Genomic DNA, 6,000 nt, shown 5'->3' on the forward strand with positions numbered 1-6,000 from the left:
TGAAATAAGAAAGGTGAAATATTAAGAGAAAACTTCTGCATGCATGCTAACAAATAACAGAAATGGGACTTAATTTTAGAAAATATATTCTCATAAACACATCTATCAATAATTGCCTTGTAAAAATGTTTATATTAATAACATAAAATTTAAATAAAATCACTAAGAAAGAGACTATCTATATATATGTTCATTACTTTATAATTTCTTTCAACACTCAGGATGAGAAACCCCGTTAAATAATATAGAACATTATTATTAATAAAAATTTTTGTGTATGGCAAAAGCAGTGGTAGTGATAATCATTAGAATAATCTTATTTGCTTTGAATACTATTTTTGATAAGAATTTTTAGAAGTATGCAAGTATACATTTATCATACAAGTTTGTAATTCTATTATTGAATGCTTTTAGAAATTTGAGGGAAGAAAATGTGAAAAAAAATTATTCATTTTTAAGTTATCACATATCTTATTCCTCAAAACAACAGTCTGAGCCACATTAAATATGTTAATGGTCCAGTAGCCATAACACTATATAATAAAATTGTAAATAATACATTTTTGCTGTAATTTTTAAAATTCATAATTAAACTCTTTTAATAGATCAAGTTCAGTAGAAACTGAATGGTATCAAAAATATACAGGGGGAAAAAACATTTTAAGGCTGAGAGTTGTATATGGAACAAGTTTCAGGATTTAAAATCCTTGGAATCATAGTTTTATTCATTTCTTGAAATTTTTTCCATAGACATAGAATGTATATTTCGCAGACAGATTTGAAACTTGAAATATAAAATTATTTCCCTCTTCTGAAGTAATTATAGATATGAGCAATTATTTTCACTTGACATGAAATAAGTTCACTGTCAGATAGAGAATTACTGATATTCATCTTGTATCATTTTGAAATTAATACTATTCACAACTTATTTCCTGAAATAGGAATGAGGGTAGTTGAAGATGCCTCGTGCAAAGAAGGAAGCATTGATATCAGTTTGTCTTTCTTCTTTTATATGACATTTTTAAAATAAGCCAACATTTCCAGAAAGAATTTTTTTTTTTTTTTTTGTCTTCTATATAAACCTTGTTTGATATATTTGCTATAAAGAATGAGTGAAATTTATGATAGAATTAATCACTTTAAAATGCAATTGCAACAAGATTTTCTATAAATATTTCAAATAAATTATTGAATCCATGAATCAAGAATCCTTTTACTTAAATAAATGTTGGTTTGATGATACCTATAATTTGATGTCACCTAACTGATACTGATAATTTGATGTCAGCTAATTACATATTTCATTGTTTTTTATTATGTACAAGTTAAAATTTTTGGATGTTGATTCCAAAGAAATATTTCACCATATGAGCCCTGACCGCCCGATATCGCCCCATTCGATAGGCGCCTGCTTCAGGCGCTTTGGAGTGGTTAAATGAGTTTAAAGGAGCACTCGTCGAGAAATACCTTTCGCCCCTTAAACTTATTTAACCACCCCAAAGCGCCTGAATCAGGTGCCTATCGAATAAGGCGGTCAGGACTCATAGGATTAAAGCAGATTGTAGGTAAAACAAGGTAGGTAATGCAAAATATCATATGTGCATATATGTATTGTAATTACATGCTTAATATATATATATATATATATATATATATATATATATATATATATATATATATAATATGTATGTATTAAGCATATAATTTAAACGCGTCAAATATTTTAATAAATTTAACCCTGAAGTTATGACTAAGATAGTTGTGAAAGGATAAAACAACAGGGTTGTGTAAAAATGCTTTTTTTATGCAAAATAAAATTTCCTATTTATGAAGTCTACAATAGAATAAGAATTTCAGAAAAAAAACTTTAATTTAAAAATTATCTTTATATAAGATTTTAAAGCAGGGAACACATAGCAATATTAACTATTACTGAATAACTATTACTTAATTATTACATAATTTAAGCAAACAAAATTAATTTATAACGCAAGAACTACTGAAAATTTCGGAATCGAATTTGACACTCACTTATATATAAAGGCATATTGGGCCCAAAATTTTGAAAAATCTGTTTCCGTAATGGAAAAATTCCGTGATATTAACACTATGTTAATCAACTTTATTAATTACTTTTTCGACCTATATAAACCTGTTTTCTTGAATAATTTTCATCGACACCAAACATAACATGAAAAGTCATAAACTTCACGAAAATTCAGATTTTTATTTTCAGAGGCCCGTATATGAAAGCAATGAGAATAAATCAATATGCATTTTTGGAGATAATTTCTTCTAACGATTGAGACCAGAATTCGAATTATAACATAAAAAAGAAAGGATTACAATTTTAGTAATAAAATAATCTATCAAATTTAATTTATTTAAATTGTTGCGACTTAACTTATTGCATTTCTATGTATGTTTACTTTAAGACAGATAGTTAACTTCCTGATAGACTCAGTTCTAAATATGATACGTATCTATAATTTATGCGCTGAATCTTTCTATCACAATATATCTATCTAGCTTTTTATGTTTTGAAATTATCGTGTTCACCTGTACCTTTCAGTAAAATCAATTTTATTTCCAGTCAGTTCTTTAATTTTTCAAGATTTTAATGTTATAGTAATACTTTTTATTACTTCAGTCATTTTATTTATTTTCAGGCACTTAGTGACTATACTGAATACATTTATTTTCGTACATATTCATTGCTATTTATTTTAATTAGGAGAAAATTTTCAAAATAATAACTAATCAAGTTTAATAAATTGTCATGCACTGAGTTTTTGAATTAGAAGTATGAAATTCTTTAACTTTTCTAAGCATTGCTTGTGACAATTCTTTAGAATACTCATGCTGTTTACATTCTCTCTCATCTTCTTTCATTTTCGTAGCTATATTTTTAGAAAGTTGGTGGGAAAATGACGGAAGAGCTGTATTTTTTATTGCTTAATAAACAAAATTTTTCAACGTCTTCCAGTTTACCGACTGAAATTTTTAAAACCCAAAGATGAGAAAATTAAAATTCGCATCTTTGCAAATTTTATTTTTATAACCTGCCAAATGGAAAGTGAAATTTTTTTCTGCAGAGAAAAATATTTCCATTAAAGTCAATTTAAAGTATTAATTTAAAGTCTTATCAGTAGTTTTCAAGTATTACGATTTCTTCAAACTTCCACATCATATCAATGGAGATATTTTATTGTAATTCGAGGAATTTTGTCGATTTTCACTGTAATATTCATACTAATCAAAATATTTTTTAAAGTCGCAATCTTAACTTCAAAATAAAATTTAAAAAAAAAATCGCAGCTAAACTTAATGTTAACAGAAATAGTCTCCCTGAAACTATTTCGTATACTCTCTAATAATGATGCTATCATCCCTCCTCCTACCACAAAAATGGACCTTAATAAAGGTCGTATACATCACGAGTATTCAAATTTTTATTTTCAGAGCCCCGTAAATGAGAGCATTGTGCTTCTTAATATAGCTATGCAAACTGCGTATGTATTTTAGGAACGTTTCTTCTACCGATTGTACCCTGAATCCCAAATATAACAGAAAAACAGGATTGCAATTTTAGTAACAAAATTACGTACCAAATTTCATTTATTTTGATTTAAGTTATCGCATTTAGATATTATTTAAAATATGATATGGAACTATATTTTATGTGCTTTCTATAAAATCTTATAATCTATCTCTCTACGTTTTGTACTTATCGTGTTCATCTGTACTCAAATAGCCGTACAGACTTCCTGAGCATGGATTTCGTTCAAAATTTGATAGAAATCTACAAATTTAGTATAAAAACCATGCACCAAATTTTATACATGTAGATAGTACATACAATTATAATTCTCGAAAGAATACATAAATAAATAAAATAAAATTTAAGTAAATTGAAAGTCATGATTTTGATTACTGTGTATGTTTCAGATCTTCCGGAGTTTGAAAACATGTTTTTAGAACATGATAACTGAAAAACGATTTGAGCTACATGTACGAAATTTGGTGCATGGATTTTATGCTAAATTTGAAGATTTCATTAAAATTTTGAGCGAAATCCATTCTTAGGAAGTCTGTAGGTCTACTTGAGTACAGGCGAACACAATAAGTAAAAAAGCGTAAAGAGTTAGATAATAAGGTTTTATATAAAGTACCTAAAATATAATTCTTTGTACATCACAAACATAAACAAAATCCTACGAAATCAGGTTTTAAACACTAGCAATAAACAAATAGCCAACATTAAAACAACAACAATAAAATTTTTATTTATTTTTTAATTATTTTTTTTTTTTTTCATTAACGAAATAAAGAGTAAGTATTATAATCTTTAAAAAATTTGACTTGAGATTTTGACGAATGTCTTCGTTTTAAACCTCAATGAGTACAAAAGAAAAAAAAAATTGATATAAAGTTTCATTGTTTGTTTGTTTGTCCTGGAACTCGATAACTCAATAGCGCTTTGAGCTCGACAAATGAAATTTGGTTCATGATATTTACACCAAATTTGTTTTCTACCAAATTTTGCTCGAAATCCATTCAGATATAGTCTATCTGTCCAGCTGCGCTAATATAAATTAACATGATAAAAGGAATAGAGCTAGATGGATAAAATTTGGCACATAGATTTAACATTTTATATTTAGATATTTAACTCATTCAAAACCAAATCAGTCAAGGGGTTGACCGTCTGTTGTTCCATATATTAAAAATAGAATTTTCACAAGCACTCTATGAATTTGCGACAACGTCAATTAAATAGTTAAAATTAATTGACTATGAGTTATTTTATTGTTTTGTATAAAATTTTGTTTTCAATGGATTGGAGAAAAAATTCGTCTAAAACACAATTTTAGTTTTCGGTTTCTATTAACAGCATGTTATGGAGTAATCCTTCTGAAAAACCCATCGAAAATCACTCGATAGATTCAGTAAAAACACTAAATTTACGCCAAAGATTTATATTTCATAACCGTTATTTGCGAATGTTATAATAAAGATACAAGCCTTTATCCAAGGAATGTGGGAATAGGGGAAGAGATAACGCCCTTATTAAAGCATAACGATGAAGTTTTGGGAAGATCACTCCAGCTGGCTTATTTAATTTCAAAATAAGATTTAATTTAAAAGAATGTTTTTTATTAGTCAGGGCCCTGTCTATATAGTTTACTAGTATTCTTAAGTCCAATACTCAGATTGTATTGCAAACTTTCCATATTTTTACCTTTACTTTAAAATTACTTTTTACCCGATTATCTGAAAGACATTGTAATGTTTCCTTAGTAAATACCCCCCCCCCGTCCTCAAAAAAGTCACAAATGTAAATGTCCTAATTTTGGGGTAATTCCGAAATACATTTTTTATATTTCGGAAGTAAAAACTTGGTTTTTAAAAATTATTGGAAAAATAGAATATCTTGAAGTATTTATTTATTTGGAGAGTTTTAAAATATGTTGCAGGTTACACTTTCATATGTTTACCTTCATTACCTTCATTTTCAGCGTTATTTTAAACAAATATTGTAACAATCAGTAATTAATAAATGAAAATGTTTGATGTTTCTTTTTAAAGAGTCAGTTACAAAACAAGTATTGAAATAATACATATAATTATTAGTATAATCAAGAATATTAATTTATTGCGATCGAAAGATATTGTTCTAAACTAATGGAGTTTGGTGAAATTTTTAGTTTTAAAAACTTTGTTTCTTGTCTATAAATAATTTAATAGATAAAGCTCTATCAAAGTAGATGTTAAAAATATTAGGTATTTTTGATTAAAAGTCGACATTCAATTGTTTCTTTAACGACCTATGCCTTTTTTTTTTTTTTTTTGCATGTGTTATTAATTTTTTTAAAGAAACTACACATTTAAGGAATTTATTTTTAGTTTCATTAAATAGTTAAAATTAATTGACTATGAGTTATTTTATTGTTTGAATTAATCACATGATTATAAATTAAATTGGAAAAAACTGAG

This window comes from Argiope bruennichi, chromosome X1, assembly GCF_947563725.1.
Source record: "Argiope bruennichi chromosome X1, qqArgBrue1.1, whole genome shotgun sequence".
Lineage (NCBI taxonomy): Eukaryota > Metazoa > Arthropoda > Arachnida > Araneae > Araneidae > Argiope > Argiope bruennichi.